The following is a 23,343-nucleotide window of genomic DNA, read 5'->3' as shown; positions in this document are numbered from 1 at the left end:
ATTATTTGTTTCTCTTCCTCCTTCCTCTATAACTTTCCTCTCTTTTCTTCCCCATCTGATGTTGGAAAGGAGTGAATGCTCCCTCATTGATCCATGTCAGTACAAAGGCCCCTAGCTTTACTTTAGAGAGAATAAGAGGCAATAAATAAAGTGAGGGGGCTGTACATTAAGCCAGCTGGTGCCAAGCAGAAGCAGATGCACTAGAGGACCAAACTGGGTGAGGTTGGGGGGAGGGCTCTGTGTTGGTGTCCAGGGGGCAACTCAATACCTTCTACCCTGTGTTAATGACTGTTGTATCAGGGAATTGCTTTCCTGCCTTGGTCCCCTCCCCTTCTTCTTTCTGTGTTTTCTTAAGCACAATGATATTTCTGAAAAATAAAGCATTTATTTTCCATCTTCTGCACTTACCAACCATCTAACTTTTCTCCCATTTTTTCCAAAGAATCATATTATTTAGCGGGTCCTCACCTCTAAATAACATTCAGTTCAACAAAGTGAAGAAGGAAAAGGTGGTAAAAAGGACTATTTTCTTGTTAGTTTTAGGAATTAACGAATCACTTAAACTACAGCATGAAGGCTCCCAGGCTCTTTAGTCACCCTGGCTGGTCTGTATATACACCTCTATATACAAAAATGTCCATTTATGCAAACGTGCATAAATGGCTTCTATGCTTCTTTATTCTGTTTAATTGAGGCACTAAGACTAAGCACATATATGTATAAGCTTGTAAATGGCTTGATGTACACATTTGCAGGTAGTATATGTGCTCCTGACTGGAGAATTCATAGACTGTAATTTCAGAGTGGAAGAGTCCTCAAAAACAGTCTTTCAAAATGATACATCTGATGCTTGAACCCACTGTATGACTTCCTCATCTTGCAGCCTAAATCCAAGGCTTGATACCTCAATTATCGGGAAAATTCTTACCTCTCCAAACTGTCTGGATTATCTTTGATTACATTTCTTCATGTGGATTTTATGTGACACAGGTGGGTCTATTTCACAGCTGTCTATCCTTGTGGCAGTGCGCCTGCCTATAACATGCGGAGTTGATGTCAGGTCAGAGTTCTGCTTCTGGAAGCCTGGGCACCCCAAGCACACTGAATATAGGGCAGTCATCCATACCCATGAAGACAAACTTTTTGAGGGGTGTGTGCCCACTGTGTGGAGCTGTGGCTCTGAAGACTGCCAGTGCCTATGGATTTCTCTCAGCTCCTCTCTTAACTACACACTTGGAACAGTTTCCTGCTCACCTGCAGCACTCTGTCAACAAGCAAGGAAAGCTTTAGGACAAAAGCCTAGGACATGACAGGCCCCTGAAATCCCTCACTGGGCCTCAGGGTGAACCCACACTCACAGATGGGATGGCTTCCAAACATTAACTAAAATACTCACACTTGTTTTTGACAACAGTGTTCAGGTTAAGTTTCACCAGTTGCTATTTTGGGTAGGGAGCTATGGCAGAAATGCCAGATTCCGGGTGGCTGTAATGCCTCTGTAAAGCCACCTTTCAACATGCTCCATTTGCTCTGCTTTCAAAGACTCAGCTGTATTATTGACTTCATAAGATTCAGCCCCAAAAGGTGAGTGGGGAGACCTGGGAAGGGCTTCTGAGGAGAGGGAGCCCCTGGGACAAGCTATTCCAGGAGTCTCCCTGCCTGAGTTGACTCATTTTTTGATATGTGGAAGCAACAGCAAGGGGTGGCTTCCAAGGGCCTGTCTGTGATGATGGATGTGTTTGGCCCTGCAGCCTGGGGAACAGATAGGAGTCAGCAGAACACAGATGTTGCAAGGAAGCCAAATTAATCTTTAGTGAGAATGTACAAGTTAGGCCCTCATTAGAATAGGCCTAATGGCCTAACCTCATTGCAAAGCAAGAGCTAACCTAACAGAATGGACGCTAGCCTAAAATCTTCTAGGTCTTGTCAAGGTTGAGGCAGAATTCTGACACACATTGAATCATGTGTGTCAGAATTTCTTAAAAATCTCTCAACTATGGGGGAAAGATTTCACAGCCAAGAAGAGCATAATATGAAATGCACTCTTTCTGCAGTCCTTCTGGGGGAGTTGAAACTCTGGGTTGTGGACACTTGAGCTTTATCTGATCAGACAGGATAAGGTACAAAACAAAGTAAGACCCTAATCCTATGGGAGTCCCTCTTCTTTAGAAACATTCACAGAGAAAGATGTATTTAACGGGTAAGGAACTCCACTTTTTTCCTATAAATAAAAATTATATGATAATTGAGTTAGATTAAAGTGGCTACTTGGCTGTGTAGAAATGTGTAGAAAGGGTTGTTGACACCAATGACTAAATGCATTTGGGTAGTTTTTATTCCCCCAAATTAGAAAGAGGTGGTATACTGATCTCTGAAATTATTTGTAGAATTATAAAACTTTCAGGGAATTTATTTCTAATTCTAAGGGTGCTAGGGAGAAGTGGACAGTCTGATGAATAAATTCTCTTTTGGTAGAATTTATGAATAAAGAAGAAAGGGGAGCTGAGGAAAGAGATATTTACCACAAAAGGGATTTTTTAAAAAAGGATGTGAAAAGAAGGTAGATTACATCAGATACTGGTAAGTCCAACAGAAATTAAGGTACCATGCTTATGAAGCACTGATGATGCATTACGACAGGACCACCTGGTGGGTCTTTAGTGAACACTCATAGAAAAACCAACCAGAGAAAAGAGGCAGTGTAGAAAATACCAAATGCATGAGATTTGTAGACAGAGAGACCCATGTGGAACTTCTCTGAGCCTCAGATCATTTTCTATGAAATAAGGATAATGATACCCATCTTGCAAAGCCACTGGGAGGATTTCAGATCTAATTTTTAAAATGCTTGTAAGACTAGGCATATTCTTGTCAAGTGTAATGATAATTAACACTAATGGTTGCTTTTATAGCTCATTATTATAGAGAAAAGTTTATGATTAAGGACCTTTTGGCAAGAGCATCTGGGCTTGGGTAGTAATCTAAACTTTCATTCCTCCTCCCCAGAAATATAGAAGATGGAAGCACCAACCATATCAGGAATTTGGCAGAGAATTTGACTCATCTCTTCTAGAGATGATCCACCCTTTTCTGATGCAACCATTTCTTGTACTTTCAGAAATAGAGTTAAAACTAACACTTGATTGAAGAAAAAAAAAACAATAAAGAGAACTGATGAAATTAACACATGGAGACTAATATCTATTATAAAAATGCACATGGATCTAAAGGAAAAAATTTACCACATATAGGGAACAAATAAGAATCTAAATAGAGAAAGGGGGACTAAAAAAATAACCAAATGGAAATTTGAGAACTAGAAAATACAATATCTAAAATGAAAATTTTGCTGAATGGGCTTACTATCAGATTAGATACTACAGAAGAAAATATTAGTGAACTTGAAGACATTGTAATGGAAACTAGGCAAATCAAAACACATGGAAAAAAGGCTGACAAGAAATGAACGGTGAACCTCTAGAGCCTGTAGTGACTTGTGGAACAAAATGAAACAGTTTAGCATATCTGTAATCAGAGAGCCAGAAGAATAAGAGAGATTGACACAGGAAAATAATATTTTAAAAAGCTAATAGTTGAATATTTTTCAAAATTGTTGAAAACATAAATCTACAGATCTAAGGAGGTCAATGGACTGTGAGCAGTATAAACAGTAATCTAGACAGAAACACATTACAAATAAACCAATGATAAAGAGAAGATCCTAAAAGCAACCAAGGAAAAAGACACACATAACAGAAGAATAATAAGACTTACTAATAACTTCTCATCAAAAATGATGGAAGCCAGAAAATAATGTAATGAGATCTTTAAAGAATTGGAGAAGGGAATAAACCTAAAATTTCAATTCCAGTGAAAATATTCCTCAAAATGAAGGCAAAGTAAAGACATTTTTGGTTGAAAGAATTGAGAGAGTTTTTCCAATAGGCTTGCACTATTAGAATTATTAATAGAAGTTCCTCAGAGTGAAGAAAAATGAAACCAAATGGAAATTCAGATCTTCAGAATACTGAGAATGGTAAATATGTGGGCAAATATAAGAGACATATTTTTTCACTTCCTAATTTGTCAGAAGAGTATTCTCTGATTAAAGCAAAAATAATAACAATGTATTATGAGATTTAGTACATTAAGACATTAAATATATAATAAGAATAGCACAAATAATGAGAGGAAGATAATTGTAGAATACTGTTGTGTCTTACATTATACATGAAGTGATATAATATTAATTCAGAGTTGACTGTGATTGCTTCAAAGCTCTACAGAAATCACTTTAAAAAATAAAATAGAAAGGTATAGTTAAAAGCCAGTAGGGGAGATACTAAATATTTTTTTAAATGCCAATCCATAGAAGATTGAAAAGGAGAGAAAAGAAACCACAGTAGCAATCCAACAAATGCCATAACTAAAAAAAAAAGAAAAGAAAATAGCAACATAGCAGACACAAACCAACCATACTGATAACTGCATTAGAAAGTAAGACAGACTATATCTTTATAAATATAAAGACACTCTAAGCAAGACGGAGATAGTTTGAAAGTAATACAATGGAAGAATATGTATCATCTGTTTTTTTAAGATTTTATTTATTTATTTGACAGAAAGAGAGAGATCACAAGTAGGCAGAGAGGCAGGCAGAAAGAGGGGGAAGCAGAATCCCCACTCAGCAGACAGCCGATGTGGGGCTCAATCCCAGGACCCTGAGATCATGACCTGAGCTGAAGGCAGAGGCTTAACCCACTGAGCCACCCACACTGCCCCACGAATATGTATCATCTAATGAATACACATAAAAAATGTGGCCCAGATATATTAATATCATACAAAATAGACTTAAAAACAAGTAGTATTACTAGAAATAAAGAGAAATCTCATAATGGCAAAAGGGTGAATTCATCAGGAAAAAGAAAATAAGTCCAACAAATTAGGTATAATTCCTGGTTGATATTAGTCTACTGCATTAGCTTAGTATAAAGAAATAATGGTCCATGAGAAAAGTGTAACTATAAGATGTATAGAATAAGATATACAGAGAATGCCAAACACTGTAGGGCTAAGGGAAACTTTGTAAGAATACACTTTAGGGGAGAATCACTGCCCAAAGCCAGAGTTAGATCTCACTGGAGAAGATACAGTTGTAGCTAAATGAATGGCAAGGAAATTTCCTGCACTAACCGATCATTGCTGGAACAACTGGATATCAGTATGCAAAAACATGAATACAGACCATTACCTTGTACCATATATTTTAAAAATTAGCTCAAAAATGATCAATGAACAAAATGTAACAGCTAAAACTGTTAACACTGCTAGAAGATAACATACAAGAAAATCTTTATGACCTTTGGTGAAGTGAGGATTTCAAAGATAGGATACAAAAGTGTCAACTGTAAAAGAAAAAAAAAATTGATGAATTGGATTTCACCAAAATTCAGATTACAAGTACAATGCAAAGGTAAGTCACAGAGGGAGAAAATATTTGCAAAATAGAATAACTGGTAATTTTCTTATATTTCAGAATATATAAATAATTCTTACAGCTAAATAATAAGCAACCCAACTGAAAAAATGGACAAGAAATTTGAATAGACATTTACTAACATGGATATATTAATGACATAAAAGCACATATAAAGATGTTTATCATTAATTATTAAGAAGGTACAAATTAAAATCACAATGAAAAACAATATTAAATGTTAGTAAGGATGTGCTGGAGCAGCTTGTACCCTCATGTTTCTGGAGTGATTACAGAGTGGTATGGTCAATTTGGAAAACAATTTGATGGTTTCTTAAAAAGTTAAACATTTTCCTATCATGCAAACTACCAGTATAACTGAAGGATTTACCCAAGAGAAAACAAAAATATATGTTCACACACAGACTTATATTTAGATAGTCATTTCAGCGTGCCTTATAACACTAAAAACCTTGAAACAACTCAAATGTCTATTATGTACTTAATACATAAACAATGAGTAGTATGTATGTAACTATGGACTACCAAGGAATGATCTATTGACACAATAATACTAAATACTGTATAATTCCATTTATACCAATTTCTATAAAAAGCAAAAATACAGTGTCAGAAAATATATCAATGGTTCCAGAAGCCAGGGGTGGCAGGAAAGGAGATGAGTGCAAAAAGGCCTGACAGAACTCTTTGAGGTAATTGAATTGTTCTGTTTCATGATTGTTGTGGTGGTTACATGACTATGCATTCATCAAAGCTCATTGAAACATACATTTTAAATGGTTGAGTTATATTTTATGCCAATTGTACCTCAATAATGCTGTTTCTAAAAATATATTAAAAAAGGAAAAACTCTCTTGTACCTATAACTCAATATATGTGTATTCAATTGTATGAAAATGATACTTAAATTAGAAAATTAAAAGGTAAAAATATGGTTATAATTATTATATAATAATTACATAATTACATTTGTAATTATTGTGAAAATACAGATAATTGCCTGACAACATGCAATAATTTCAGAAGAATAAGTCTGATATATTTATACAATGCACAGTGTGGAAAACTGGTTTGCCTCTTTGTGAAAAGGTTGACAAGGTAATTGTGGGGTTTGATTCCATTCCCAGACTGAGAGAAGAAACAGGATCCCTGGAGACATTACTCTAACTTCCCACTTAAAGGACTAGGCCTGTGACCCTGAATTCATAGTTTGGCCCCAATAGGTAACAGAAGGAAGTCCCCAAATATGTCATAAGGGAATGAAAGACATAGCCCAATGATGTTCAGAATTGAGACAATTTCTGGTAAGAAGAAAGAATGACAGGGTCATTGGGACAGATGTGCAAAAAAAACTGTTTCTTAAGAAACAAAATGTCTAGCCTTAATGCCAAAGTCACTGGAAATGCTAAATATTACACAGAAGTTCATTCACACTGCTAGTCCAATTAGGCCAGATTTAGCTAGCCCTAGATATTCCAGAATGTGAGAAAAAAAATCCCCAATAGCCAGTTTGCAGCAAATTTTTGCTGCACACATTTTGTTTTTTTGGCTCAGTAGTTTATACTTCAGTTAAATACAGAGTATTGAATCTGTTGTGGGCATCAGAACCTTATTTTCCTTTAGAATCTTTGCTTGCCCTAATCAGGACTGGAGTTTCAACTTCTCCCCAGCAGCCACAGGAAGCCACTAAATACAGATCCTGATGGGAAAGGCTCCAAGGAATGCAAAACCTGGTATAGTGCTTAAGAATGATATCTCCAGGAGTGCACAGAAACAATCAATAACAATACTGAAGTTCAATCTCTTGGGGGAATTTGTATTTGATCTAGAAGAAGGCATTGTATGAATATTCTGATTTTTTTCCAAGAAGGATGTGGTGAGAGGTAAAACTTAGTGATTTTAAAATCTAAGAGGTAAATAATCTCTCTGTAAATGGTTCATCATTTATTCACTTATTCAACAAATACTAGTTAAACATATCCTATGTAAACACAATACTATAAAAGTAAGAAATATATATAAGACAATGTCCCTGTTCTCAAGGTCCAAAAATCTTTTCAGTAAAACAAGAAATGCATTCATGAGAAATTCAATAGTCATACCTGGTAAAAATAATAATAGCAACTAATGAATTGAACGTTCTCTTTTGCTGAGTAACATAGTATATTTGCTATGAGAATATATATAGGCTCTTGAACCTAACTGGGTTTAAATCTTGGATTTCCTTTTAGCTGTAGAACAATGTGTGGCACAAAGTAAATTTTGTTTAATTGTATTATTATGTTTTGTTTTAAAAGTATTATCTGTAACCTGTGGTGGCAGGATGGCTCACTAGGTTAAGCATACAAATCATGATCCTATGGGTTTTGAGACTGAGCCTACCTTTGCTCAGAGCTCAGTGGGGAGTCTGCTTGGGATTTCCCAAGCAGTGGGGAAGGGAGGCGTGTTTCTTCTCTCTCTCTGTCTCTCTCTTAAGTAAGTAAGTAAATAAGTAAGTAAATAAATAAGTAAATAAATCTTTTTTAAAAAGTATTATCTCTAATCCTCAAAGCACTCTTATAAACTAGGGATAATAACACCTCCTTTATAAATGAAGACATGAGGTTCAAAGAGGTAGTAAGTGAGAAAACTGAAGTATATTTCACTGTGGACTGAAGTAATCACAGAAACACAATGGCTCATGTAGGATTTTATCTGAGCTATGATGGATAAAGTAGGATTTCCAGTGGACAAAGACTATGCAGGATATTAGAGATTAAAGATACAGTAATAAGCAGAGAAATAGAGGCAGGAATAAACCTGAAGGATGAATATTCCAGATTAGTGTGAGTTTTTCTGTGACATAGAAGTAATTGTAGTAAAGATATTAAAAGTAAATAGAATTTAATATTTAGAAAAATTTAAATACCAAGCTCAAGGAGTTTAAAATTAGTACTGTAGAAAGCAAAAAGCCATTGAATCTCATTAATTTAAAATGGTAATAACCTTAAATGTTACCTAGTTATTCCCCCTCCTCTTTATTACCACCACCAGTGTCACTCAACAGAGCAAAGGTTCTTAACTTCTGGCTTTATCTGCCAGAGCAGGGCTTCTGAACTCATGTTTGAATTTGGCACTATCAGCGCTTGATGCCTCATGGTATCTTACTCATGTTTTGGAAAAACTCTTCTAACTAACATCACAGAACTGAGATTACTTAAGTTGCTACTCATCATAGGGAGATAGTTTCCAATGTAAGTCCAGTAAAGCCAAGTACCTGCTAAAGCGCGCGCGCGCACACACACACACTCACACACACACACCAGCAGTCTTCAGAGAAATATAAAAGAATTATGTCTATAGCATATTACTCACAATGTCCATGATATAATATAAAATTTGTTAACATGGAAAAAACTTTTAAATGTGTTAACATGGAAAGAAATAGGAAAACCTGACCAGCTCTTAAGGAGAAAGACAATCAGTGGAGACCAATCCTGATATGATTTAGATGTCAGAATAGACAAGAATTTTAAAGCAACTATTATAATTATGCTTAACAAAGTAAATGAGAATATTCTTATAATGGATAAAATGACAAAATTCTTAGAAAAGAAATTTTAAAAAAGGGAGTAGTACTGAAAGATACTACACTTGAAGTGCAGAAAATGTACTAGATGGGCTTAGTTATAAAATGGAGATGATGGAAGAGTCAGTGAACTTGAAGATAAAGTATCCAAGTTGAAGAACAGAGATAAAAAATTTTCTGAGATATAAATAGACGTTTGGAGACCCATGGAATTATATCAAGAAGTCTAACATACATGTACCTGGAGTCCTCTATGGGTAAGAGAGAGATGAGGGGCAGAAAATAATATGTGAAGAAATAGAGACACAAATTCAATAAATGATTCAAATATTATTCATTAATGGTGGCCTACCTGGGATGCGGCATTGAAAGCAGTCCTTGCTGGGCAACCAACAGGAGGGACTCTTTTTCTAGGATAAATATAAACAAAATAAAACTGAGTCAAAGTTCATCTGCTTTTTTTATTATCACTATGCTGGAAATTTTAAAGAACACCAATGATAAAATACATCTTCCCCCAGAATTCTTTGTTGGTCTAAGTTCTAAACAATTGTTACAGTTAATATTGATTTTTGTAATGCATATTTAGCTTCTAATGAGCACATTTTTTCTTAATTTTTAATAAATACTGAATTCCACACAGGAGTTAATTTGGATTACTCCCAGTTGCATACCTGGCCCCCAATACAGTGAGACTCAAGTATATATATGCATTCATTCCAAGAACAATAAAGTTCAGAATAACTTGAGTGCACTTTATGTACAATTTCATCAATAATTCTTATAATGCTATATACACCAGATTTTAAACTGTAGATTTGAAATAAACAGTGATAGCATCGTAATTGTAGTAATGATGAGACAAAACTTGAATGACTTCCATTTTGTCATTCTATATGACCACATGGAGTTATTATTTGTGTTTAAAATTTAAACAGTGGAAAAAGGTGAAAACTGTGAGGTATAATATTTTTCTTTGGAAAGTGCAAATTTTAGTTCATAGATAAAATTTTTAAATAATCTTGGAAAATAGGTAGAAACTTTAAGTGTATTCCCTTTTAAATTGTTCACTATTTGTTTTTAAGCCAAAAAAAAAAATCTAGAAAATAAAAAATTACTCTAGTAGTACCATTTGGTCATTACATAAATTGACCTTTTTGAAGATATTCTTGCTATATTAAAATTCATTTATAGTTACTAGATAATTATTTCCATAAAATATTTTACATAAGATATTGACAAAAATACCTGAGTTAAAACTGCCAGATTGAAATAAAAGTTATCAAATTCTGTACTTCTGTCCTATAGAAACTTGAAGGACCTTCCAGTCATTTGGAATATTGTTCTGAGACCAGCAAGAATTAAATAATTTTTTTGCTTTTGGTAAAGAAATGTGAAGTGAAAAACCCATACCAACATGAAAGGGCAACAACCCAATGGAGCCCAGCAAAGAAAATTAAAAAAAAAAAAAACAAAAGAGGCAATTGTAGCAATGTCTGGATCTATTTTGAAATATGTAATGCCTTCAACATTGCATAGAGTTTATGAAAATTGTGAAGAGTGCAAGCTGGCACATCCAAAGCACAGATACTAGAAACAACACAAGATTCAGATGACACATGGATGAAAGACAACAATGAATCATTTTCTATAAGCATTGACACCAAGGAAAAGAAAGGAAATGTTAGCATAGACACTGACAGGATTGAAAAAAAATTAAAAGGAGAAGAAAATAGCACCAAAAAAGCAAAGATGAAGAGATGACAGTGAATGATATTTTAATCTATTTTGATATTCCTGCTTGGTCAATACTATTTCCAGATGAAAAAAGTTAATCTGGTTAAGAAAGGAAGTGAAACTTTTCAGAATAAATATGGACATTTCTCTGCAGTTCAAAGACAAGGAGAAAAGAGCAAAAAAAGCAGTCAACATTTGACAACTTCATGACTTTATTACTAAACAACGCAAAAAAAGCCAGTTTTTTCAAGACCGAAATAGTCACTTTGTTTTGGCTGCAGACTATGATATTGGGATAAAAAATGAATATCCAATCTTATGACTGCTTTTAAACCTGGTAGAAATGAAATCCTAAGGTCTGTGAGATATGTGAAAAAATATTTCTCCTTTTTTTTTTAACCATTATTATTCATTTTACGTAATGACTATTACTGACAATGATTTTGTTATATAGAAGATGGAGTGTCAAGCATTCTGGGTATGCCATTATTCATTAATAATAATATATTCAGTAATTCTTCTAAAGTGATCATTTTGATGATAGATATATAAATGATTTGTTGAAGCCATATTATTTTTTGATTACTCTTTTTTCTTAGACTTTGATTACTTACTTACTTACTTTCTTAGACTCTTTGATTACTCTTTTTCTAGACTTCCAAAAATCCACAGATAAGCACAAAGAGAAAACAAATATAAAAATTGCTTATCTTTTGTATTAACTGGAGTAGTGTAAATCAAAGCAAACTGATGATGTCATTTTACATATATGAAGTTAGAGTCTTCAAATTATCATTATAATACTCAATGCTGGTAAGATTAGCACATCTATATAGTATTGATAGCAGTAAGAATTTGGGCAATGAAACAACAACAAATACAAAAGTCAGTGAAATGTTCATACACTAGGCCTAGAATCTTAAATCTTATGTGTCGGAAAATACATTTCCCATATATATATGTATATATATAAAATATAAAACACTGCTTGTATAAGTTATAATGTATAATATACAGATATACCATAGTTTATTTTACTACTCTCCTGTATTTAGGAATTTAGAGCATTTCCAATATTCTGCAATTATAAATAAAGCTGGAATGTGCACACTTATTTTCACATGGTTGGTAGGAAACTTTAAGGTAAATTTCTAGACATGAAATTATTGAGTCACAAGGTAAACACGTAACTTAGTTGTGTTAGATATTTCTAAACTTCCTGACAAAAAGGCAAATGCCAATTTGCATTCCTATCAACAATATGTAACTATTCTTGTTTACCCAAAGCCTTGAGAACAGAATGTGTTGTCATGCTTTTTTCAATCTGGCAATGCTATAGGTGAGAAATGATATCTTAGGTTTTAATTTTGTTTTGTTTTACTTTTTGGTTTTATTTTACACTTGGGCCACCACAAATTTTATTAGCTTAACCATATTCATAAACTTTTTAAATTGTGGTAAGATACATAACATATACAGTCTTAACTATTTTTAACCGTATCTTTCAGTAGTGCTAAGTATGTTCACAATGTTGTGCAAAACATTTTTTGAACTATTTTTTGAACTTTTTTTCATCATACAAAACTGACATTCTTTACTAACTAAACAATGACTACCCATTTCTCTCTTCCAGGGGCCCCTGATAACCACCATTCTACACTCTGATTCTATGAGTTTGACTACTTTAGATGCTTCATATAAATGGAATCCTACAGTATTTTTTTGTGATTAGTTTATTTCACTTAGTATAATGTCCTTAAGGCTTATCCATGTTGTATCATATGTCAGTTTCTTTCCTTTTTTAATATTCCATCATATTATATGTGCCACATTTTGTTTATCCATCCATCTGTTCATGGACACTTGGCTATTATAAATAATGCTGCTATAAGAACATGAGTGTTCAGATACCTATTTGGAAAACTGCTTTCAATTCTTTTGGATATATACTAAAGAAGTGAAATTTCTGTATTACATGGTAATTCTATTTTTAATTTTTTGAGGAACTGCCTTACTGTTTTCCATAGTGGATGAACCCTCTTATGTTCCTACCAATAATGCATAAGAGTTCCAATTTCTCCATATCCTCACCAACACTTGTTATTTTCTTTTTTTTTTAATTTAATTTTATTTTTTTGCGTGTGTTGCAAAATTCATTGTTTAAGCACCTCACCCAGTGCTCCATGCAATACGTGCCCTCCTTAATACCCACCACCAGGCTCACCCAATCCCCAACTCCCTCCCCTCCAAAACCCTCAGAGTCCACAGTCTGTCATAGTTTGTCTCCCACTCTGACTTCCCCCAACTCACTTCTCCCCAACCATTCTAATGGATGTAAGGCAGAATCATACTGTGATTTTGATTTACATTTTCCTAATGATTACTGATGTTAAGCATCTTTTCATATGCTTGTTGGTCATTTGTATATATCCCTTAGAGAAATGTCTGTTTAGGTCCTTTGCCCATTTTTAATTCAAATATATATTATTTTTAAAAAGATTTTATTTATTTATTTGACACAGAGAGAGAGAGAAAGAGAGTGCACAAACAGGGAGAGTGGAAGAAGGAGAAGCAGGCTCCCTGCTAAGCAGGGAGCCCAATGCAGGACTTGATCCCAGGACTCCGAGATCATGACCTGAGCTGAAGGAAGTTGCTTAACCAACTGAGCCACCCAGAGATCCCTACAAATCCCTATTGATTTGTAGTTCTTTATATGTTGTGGATATTAACTCTCTATAGGCAGTTATAGATAGATAACTGTATAGATATCTATAGATAGATAGAGATAGAGATAGTTGTGATCTGCAAATATTTTCTCCCTTTCTGTTGGTTGCCTTTTCACTTTGTTGTGTCATCTGATGCAAGACTTTAAATTTTGATGTAGTCTAATGTATCTATTTTTAATTTTGTTGCCTGTGCTTTGGATAGCATATCCAAGAAATCACTACCAAATCCAATGTCACAGAGCTTTCTTCCTCTGTTTTCTACTGAGTTTTACAGTTTTAGCTCTTAAGTCTTTGACCCATTTTTGTATATGGTGTAAGTAGGGCTCCAACTTCATAACTTAGCATATGGATATCCAGTTTTTCCAAAGGCTTTTTGAAGATAGAGTCTTTTCTCCACTGAATGATTTAGCACCCTTGTCAAGAATCATATGATCATCTATTCAAGGACTTATTTTGGTGCTCTCTAACCTATTCCATTAGTCTATATTTTTATCTTTGTGCCATTACTACACTGTTTTGACTACTGTAACCTTGTGGTAAGTTTTAAATTCCGGAAGTATGAGACTTTTATCTGTGCTTTTTAAAGATTCTTTTGGTTATTACAGGTTCCTTGAAATTTCAAGTAAATTTTATGATGATTTTTCTATTTCTGCCATAAATGCAACTGGGATTTTGATAAAGATTGCATTAAATCTGTACATCACTTTGGATACTGATATTTTAATAACGTTAAGTCTTCTAATCCATTAACATAGATGTTCTTCTATTTATTGCCATCTTCTCTAATTTCCTTTAGCAGTATTTGTAGTTTTCAGTGTACAAGTCTTTCATCTTATGGGTTTATTCCAAAGTACTTTTTGATGCTACTATAATTGGAATTGTTTTCTTAATTTTCTTTAAAGATTGTTCATTGTTAATGTATACAAAAAACACAGCTGATTCTGTGTGTGTGTGTGTGTGTGTGTGTTAGTGGTTATGTTATTTATTTGAAAATAGTTTTAAAATATAATTTAAAATTTGTTTTTACTTTTCATTTATTTAAAAATTTCCCAGTAGGAGGTCTTTTTTTGTTTGTTTATTCTCAGATTAGAATTTTTAAAAAGATTTACTTATTTATTTGAGAGACAGAGAGAGGTGGGAGAGAGCACATGTGCAGGGAGAGGGCCAGAGAGAGAAGGAAGAGAATCCTCAAGCAGACTCCCTGCTGAGCACGGACCCTGACCCAGGGCTCACCCCATTGTTGCAGGTTGCAGGGTTCTTGTCTCTGGGAATCAAAGAATGAATCTTGAGGACACAAAAGGATGAAGTGAAGTGAAAGTTTATTAAGTGAAGGTGAGAACAAAAAGGAAAGAAAAAAAAAGCTGTCTAGGGTTCAGAGGGGTCCTGAATGGGTGGTAACTGAGACCTTTTATGGTGGGTCTTTTGTAGAAAACTGACCAGGGAACTTAAATCTTCTTGATGTCATTACTGGTAGCACCATGTTTACTTTATCCTTTGGAGTCTGGTAACTTTCAGTGGTCAATTTGTAACTTTCATGAAAATACCTTGTCTATAACATTTAAGACAAACAAGGTGGTCTCCTTATTTTCCCTTATTTCTGGTTTTGTTTGTAACCATTATGAAAATATCTCATCTATAGCATTTTTCCACATTTGTGATTTATGTGAGCCTGCTCACACGTAGCCCCCAAGCTATCTCTCCCTATTTAGCCCTGCCTGTACCTTACTCATCAGGACTCTGAGAACATGACTTGAGCCAAAAGCAAGAGTTGCACAAAGATAAACTCAAAATGGATAAAAGACCTCAACATGAGACAGGAATTCTTCAGAATCCTAGAGGAGAACATAGGCAGTAACCTCTTCGATATCAGCCACAGCAACTTCTTTCAAGATATGTCTCCAAAGGCAAAGGAAACAAAAGCAAAAATAAACTTTTGGGACTTCATCAAGATCAAAAGCTTCTGCACAGCAAAGGAAACAGTCAACAAAACAAAGAGGCAACCCACGGAATGGGAGAAGATATTTGCAAATGACAGTACAAACATAAGGTTGATATCCAGAATCTATAAAGAACTCCTAAAACTCAACACACACAAAACAGATAATCATATAAGAAAATGGGCAGAAGATATGAACAGACACTTCTCCAATGAAGACATACAAATGGCTATCAGACACATGAAAAAATGTTCATCATCACTAGCCATCAGGGAGATTCAAATTAAAACCACATTGAGATACCACCTTACACCAGTTAGAATGGCCAAAATTAGCAAGACAGGAAACAACATGTGTTGGAGAGGATGTGGAAAAAGGGGAACCCTCTTCCACTGTTGGTGGGAATGCAAGTTGGTGCAGCCACTTTGGAGAACAGTGTGGAGATTCCTCAAGAAATTAAAAATAGAGTTTCCCTATGACCGTGCCATTGCACTACTGGGTATTTACCCCAAAGATACAGATGTAGTGAAAAGAAGGGCCATCTGTACCCCAGTGTTTATAGCAGCAGTGGCCGCGGTCACCAAACTGTGGAAAGAAACAAGATGCCCATCAATGGATGAATGGATAAGGAAGATGTAGTCCATATACACTATGGAGTATTATGCCTCCATCAGAAAGAATGAATACCCAACTTTTATAGCAACATGGACAGGACTGGAAGAGATGATGCTGAGTGAAATAAGTCAAGCAGAGAGAGTCAATTATCATATGGTTTCACTTATTTGTGGAGCATAACAAATAACATGGAGGACAAGGGGAGATGGAGAGGAGAAGAGAGTTGAGGGAAATTGGAAGGGGAGGTGAACCATGAGTGACTATGGACTCTGAAAAAGAACCTGAGGATTTTGAAGGGGTGGTGGGTGGGAGGTTGGGGGAACCAGGTGGTGGGTATTAGGGAGGGCATGGATTGCATGGAGCACTGGGTGTGGTGCAAAAACAATGAATACTGTTACGCTGAAAAGAAATAAAAAATTAAAAAACAAAACAAAACTATGCATTAAGAAAAACAGCACATGTAAAAATTTGTGGGATATAGCTAACATGATGGTTTAAAAAATTATTTGCCTACTAATACTGGTAAAGAGAAAAGAGTCTGAAAATTGACGTACTCTTCATAAAACTTAGAAAAAAGAAGAACAGAATTCACCTGTAAAGTAGAAGAAAATAAATAATCTTGCTAAGTAAAACAGAGAGAGAAGGCACAGATTTTTTTTTAAAGATTTTATTTATTTATTTGACAGATAGAGATCACAAGTAGGCAGAGAAGCAGGCAGAGAGAGAGGAGGAAGCAGGCTCCCCACCGAGCAGAGAGCCTGATGCGGGGCTTGATCCCAGGACCCTGAGATCACGACCCAAGGGGAAGGCAGAGGCTTTAACCCACTGAGCCACCCAGGCGCCCCAGAAGGCACAGATTTTAAGAGTATAACAGAAGGCACAAGTATCAGATTTTAAAAAGAATATAACTATAGCAGGGATGAAAAGATAATGAAATGAAATTATGAATAACTTTATGCAACACATTTAAAACCTTATGAAATATTTAATCCCTAGAAGAAATATGTTATTAACTGTATTCATTAAGAAATAGAAAACATGAATAGTTCTGTAAGAAACAAAAGAAATTAAATAGTAGTTTTAAAACATCCTACAATGAAAATAATAGGCATGAATTTTGGTAGAGAATTTTAATAAAACATCTATGGATTAGAAAATGCAAATAACATAAAACTTCTCCAGATCATGGGGGACAGGGGAGTGGGAAGAAATAATCATGGTCTAGTATATTCTAACAGTTTAAAAAATGAGAAGGGAATTTTATAGGTCAAACTCATTTATAAACATGTATGCCACATTGGCTTCTCTTTCTCCCACTCCCCCTATTTGTGTTCTCTTCTCTCTTTGTCAAATAAATAAATAAAACTTAAAAAAAATATTCAGATAGAATAAATTTGGGATGCAAAACTTAAAAATTTTTAGAATCAATATAGTAGAATTCTTTATGATCTTAGGATAGGAAAAGACTTATTGTACAAGACTCAAAATATGTAAACCATAAAAGAAAATATCTGATAATTTGACATTAATATTAAGAATTATTTTTCATCAAAAGATACCATAAATAAAATGAAAAGATAAGCCAACAAAGATACTTGTGACATATACTGAAAAGGAATTAGCATTCAGAATATATAAACAAGAAAAAAAGTATAAAGTAGACCATATTAGCAGGTAATTCATAAAGGAAGACACATGAATGACCAAAAATCATATCTGAATATATTCACCCTCATTAATAATCAGAAAATGTAAATTAAAACCAGTAAATTCGCCAGAACTATAAAATCTGACAATTCCAACTGCTTGTATGGACATGGAACAAGAGGAACTCATACAATGTTGGTAAAATCATAAATTGGTATAATCACTCCATTGATAGACACGTCTGTATAATCTGTTAAAGTTGAAGATGTATGTGTACCTCATGACCAGCAATTCCTTCCACTCCTGGAAATACTCCTTGAAAAACTGAAATGTGTACCAGAGAAGATACAGAGACAAAAACTGGAATAACCTTTATGTCCATCAATAGAAGAAGGCATAATAAATTATGTTTAGCTATACAGTGGAATAATATGCAACTATAAAATTTAAAGGACTATATGCATCAATATGGGTGAATCTTGGGAACTCTACACTGAACAGGAAAAAGCAAGTAAGAGAAGACTAAGTATGATCTCATTAAACAAAGTTTAATAAAGAGGCAAAACTAATCAATTTATTATTTAAGGACACATACTTTTGTGGTAGTGACACAGAGAAAAGCAAATAAATGATAAAAAAAAATGTAGTACTGTAGATAGCTTTCAGGAAAAGGGAGGGGAATATAGTCAGAAAAGAGCCCACAGGAAGTTGTAGGTATTGGCATTAATCTATTTATTAAGCAGGATGCTTGTTTATTGTTATTCTTAAACTCTACAACTATATTATACGTGCTCTTTTGTATATATATTTAATAATAAGTTGTTTACCATCCCTATGTATCCTCTATAGAAAATGCATTACTGGAGACCAATAACAAAAGCCAAGAAATCAGCAAGTTCCAAGTGTCCAGCAGTGGCTGATACTGAATTAGAGCATCGACAGAGAAGAGTAGAGATAGTTAATAGGTGCAGTTCTTAATGTTGTCACTAAAATTTTATTTTGCTCAATGTCTTCTTAGATTCTTTATAGGAATGAGGAGAACACGTCATGAGTTGATGGCCAGACGCCATTTCATACTGGATTGTGACTCCAGTTTTATTAGCAACCCCATGCTGTTGGAATTGGGGAAGATACTGTCCATTTTATTTGATAGATCAAAAAACTGGGTTGAGAGAGCTTAAAGCAAATTGCTTCAGAGCACAACTAATAAAGGTGAAAACACTCCGGACTTCCCTCTACACCCACCAGCTTTCCTCAGTTGTCTATGCACAGAACTGTCAGCAACATCCAGCATTGCCAGCACTCATGCTTGGAAGCACTCAGCCTGCCTCAGTCTCTTTGGGGGCTCCTCTGGGTTGTGAGGGAGGTGTGATATACTGGGTATGGTGGAGGTTAAGTATCCATTTCCTCTGACTTTTTCCTTATTAGTAGTAGCTGTCCCTGAGCAGCTTTTTGACTGAAGCCCTCTGCTCTCCTGATGGCTAAGGCACTGGGGCTACAGAGGACCTTGATATTTAAAGGTACATTTGCAGAGAAGAGACCTTTGCTGATCTAAGGAACAGCATGTGAGACTTGGATGGGTGAGGGGGGCCAAAGCTGGAGCATGTGAATGATAGCTTCATCAACTTGACATTCCCTCAGGTCCCACCACCTACATAGGGGTTCTTTCCTGGCTATTTCCCTACCAGATGTAAAAATTATTAAGCGTATTTGGCTAGAGTTTCTTGGGGACTCTTCTTAGATTTTTTCCTCACATTATTTCCTTTTCTGCCCCCAGTTTTTATTTCCATTTTTATTTTCTGCTCTCACATACACTAGAGCCAACTTGTTCCTAAAATTGTTCCTAAGTTTGCTCAGGTACTAAGGTACAGAGAAGGAGCTCTGAGAGTTACCAGTGCTAGTGAGGGGCCCTGAGGTATCTTTCCAGCATCCAACAGAATTCTGGGGTAAGCAAGAGCCAATAACAAGGGTGTTTCTTTCTCCAACAATTCAGTAATCCAGTAACCCTAGATTTAGAAAAGACTAGGAGCTAGCTTAGAAAATTCTCTACAGCATAAAAGAATTCAAGAAGCTATTGACTAATAAGCAGATGGGTTTAAAAAACAAAGTGGAAAGTTGTCATGGGATTTTTTTTTTTTCACCAATTTTCACTGAAGTATAAGGACTTCAGGAAAAAGTAATGAGTGAGTCCAGATCATAGAAGATGCTGGGGCCTTGAACTACTGGTTCCACAAATAAGAAATGAGTCATATACACTGCATTTGTATGGCTGTATACACAGATGCATATGCATAAATATGTATACATTAGTAATATGTACTCCTAATCTACACAGTGCGATTTGGAGACCCTAGATAGCCCCTCACTTGTTCTAAAATCTATATATATTAGTGGCTCTAAAATCTCTAAATTTCTATTCAAAGTTTGTTACTATGACAACTTTTAGAATGTTTAGGATCCCACCATTAAAATGCATTTGGTTTTGAGAGAGTCATATTAACCACAACTAAAATACTTGCTTAGCATGTTACAATTTATAAAGACATTTACAACATAGTGCCTCACTTACTCAAAACAACAACCTTGTTTTTTTCTGTCTTAGGAAGAGCAGGAGTCTTAGAAAATTATGCATTTCCAGTCCTTTGGTATAGGAGTTAGGACTGAATCTGATATTTGACTTTTATTCTGTTCATTACTCTTTAGTCAAGATGCTAACTACTAATGTCTTAGTATAATTTTATCACATATGAGTTAGAAAGTAAGCTTGGTATGGCCTGAAACTCGGACTGTTTGCAACCAGTCCTCAGACACCATCCAGGGCAATTTTCCCCCATTGAACTTTGGTATGCAGATCACCTGGAATATAGTTATTCTGGGGAGAGGGGTTATTGTTAAATTTCAGGTTCTTGAGCTTTATTCCACGCCTACTGACTCAATTTCCACAGATGGGAACCTGCCTTTTTAAAACAAGCCTCCAGGTAAGTTTTACATGCTCTAGACTTTGAGAAGCAGTGGTTTAGCAGCCACATGATCCTTTCTAAGCCCACTGGCCACATACCTCTTATGAGTTTCTGGGGCTCTGATTGCTTTGGGAAAAATAGGTCACAGTCAATATAGATCCCTGAAACTTCCTGGTTAAAATTTGATTCCTTGGCCAAAAATTCCTTCCCCATCCCACCCAAAAATGCAGGATTTTTTTTTTTTTCCAGGCTGGTCCAGAAGAAAGGCTAATCATTGTTCTCATTCTGACTAATTGGAGACAGTCTGACCACAAATATCCCCCTTTGTGCATTTTCCCTTCTACAGGGCTTGGGCAGGGCTACAGAGAAGCTGCTGGAAGGCGGCCTGGGTGGGACCCAGAGGAGAATAATTACAACTGCAGTGCCTTCTGTCATTAAGTCTCGAGTGGAATGCAGAGTCGAACAATGGAAAAGGTCTCTGCTGTCCTTGGGAACATTTTTGTTATTGTCCCAAGCCAAGGACTTGAGTATCAAATGAGATTTTTTTATGTCTGTATTTTTTCACAATTTTTTTGGAGTTTTCTATGGTCTGCGAAGTAACAACAATTCACTTACAACCTTGCAGCTGGCTATCCTCAATTTGTTAGAGCTGGTCTGGGAGTCTTTGGGTAAACTCAGTGGGTTACAATTAAGAAGGACTATTGTTTCCTTTTGATTTCTTAGAGAAGGAAAGAAGGTAAATGATTGCCTCATATATGGGAAGAAGACTCATATTTTTTTTTATCAGCAGCAATACCTTCTTGTATAGTACAATATTGCTTTGAAAACTTTCTTCAAATATAAATCCTATGCACAAATAGTAGAAGTAGTAGCCACAGTAGCAGCAGCAGTGGTAGTAGTAGTAGACATTTATGGAGTACTTATTTTATTCTATTACCTGTGCTAAGTGTTCTATGCACATTTTTCATTCAATCCTTCAGTAGCTCTGTAAGTTAGAAGTTCTTCTTGCTTTAGAGATGAGCAAATGGAATTTTAGAAAGTTGAAATAAGTTTTCTAAGGTCAAATAGATAAACACTGGAATGGCAATTTGCACCGGACAGGTCTAGCCTCAGAGCCACATTCCTTTTTGCTACAGCCTGTATCCCTCCTTGGCATGTACAATCTCTCCCACAGCAAAACATACCCACATTTTAAGCCTTGCTTAAGATGATGAGAATACTGAGTTTGATTATTGTGGTAGCTGTATTTTTTAATGAAAAATTAGGACACTCTGAAGGATATAGGAATGAAACTTCTGAATTGAAGTTGTCTGCAAAAAGACTAAGATGAAGTCTCTAACATCCCATAGAGACCACACCAAGGATATCAAGCAGATCCTTTCCCTTACCTCTTTAATAAAGGACGTTCAAACATACCTTCTCCATGTGTGGAACCATTTATAAAACATGTAGTTGGGTATACTTAATAAATATTTATTAAATGAATGAATATATTCCTATCTTCAAAGAATTTCTAATCTAGCAAGAATGTTAAGTCAAATAATTGTTATAACTATGTTAAATGCTATTAAAAAGGTAGTTGGTACCTTATGGACATGTAGTCAGTACTTATTGAGGAAATAAATGAATCTGTAGGGTGATTAGGGGTCCTGAAAGGGCCATAAAATAATTCCCAGAGACATAGTCAGCTATGATGGGACCTAAAAGACAAGTAGACATAGGCCAAGTAAAGAGATATAGGAAAGCCATATGAGGCAGAGAGAGCTGAATGAATAAAGTATCAAAGACAAGAGAAAAAACACTGAGTGTTTAACAAATTCCAGTCATTCAGTATGGCTGGAACATAAATAACAGTGGATTTGAGGAAAGATGGCGAAGATGAGGCTGACAGACTAAGCACGACCAGATAATGAGGGTCTTTCATGCTGTGGAGCTTAGAATTTATTATGCCTTCTATGGGGAACTTTTGAAAGACATATAATAGTAAAATGACATAACTGTGATTTTGTAAGCATATGTATAAACATGCATGCTTAATAATCTATATATAATTCACTCTTCAGCAAGGGACCTCTTCACAACTAATCTTTTTATAGGTCTGAGGACATAATTGTTGACAAACCAAGGGAGGCCTTAAATACTGTGATAGAACAGGATTTCTCAATCTTTCATGTTCATGGGATTATCTGGGTGTTCTGTCTAAAAGTATATTCTGATTCATCAGGTCTGCTGTGGGGCCTTAGATTCTGCATTGCTAGGTGATGCTGATACTCTGGTAACTACATTATTAAGTACCGAGTTAGTAGAAAAGGAGCAAGAAAATGTCTCAGAAAAAATAAATTTTGTTAATGGAAATCAAAAGTGGGGATTGGGCATAGAATAAAAAAGGCAGCCTTAGTGAAATAAAGTTTAGGCAGATAAGAAAGAATAAGAAAATCCCCAAGAAAGGCACATCAAGTAAATAATATGAAAGCACCCACTCTTGACTGATGGCAAGGAGATGAGAAAAACATTTCTAAAAGGAAATGAAAGAGGATTTGCTGACATTAGTGACTAAGCTGTAATTGAGAGCAAGTCTGCAATAGTGCATCATTTCCCAAATTGTTCTATAAAATGGTAGAACTATAGGAATTTTTAAGTGTTTTAGGCTAAA

This window comes from Lontra canadensis, unplaced genomic scaffold (assembly GCF_010015895.1).
Source record: "Lontra canadensis isolate GAN:19392208 unplaced genomic scaffold, GSC_riverotter_1.0 scaffold75, whole genome shotgun sequence".
Classification (NCBI taxonomy): domain Eukaryota; kingdom Metazoa; phylum Chordata; class Mammalia; order Carnivora; family Mustelidae; genus Lontra; species Lontra canadensis.
This window is presented reverse-complemented; position numbering follows the sequence as displayed.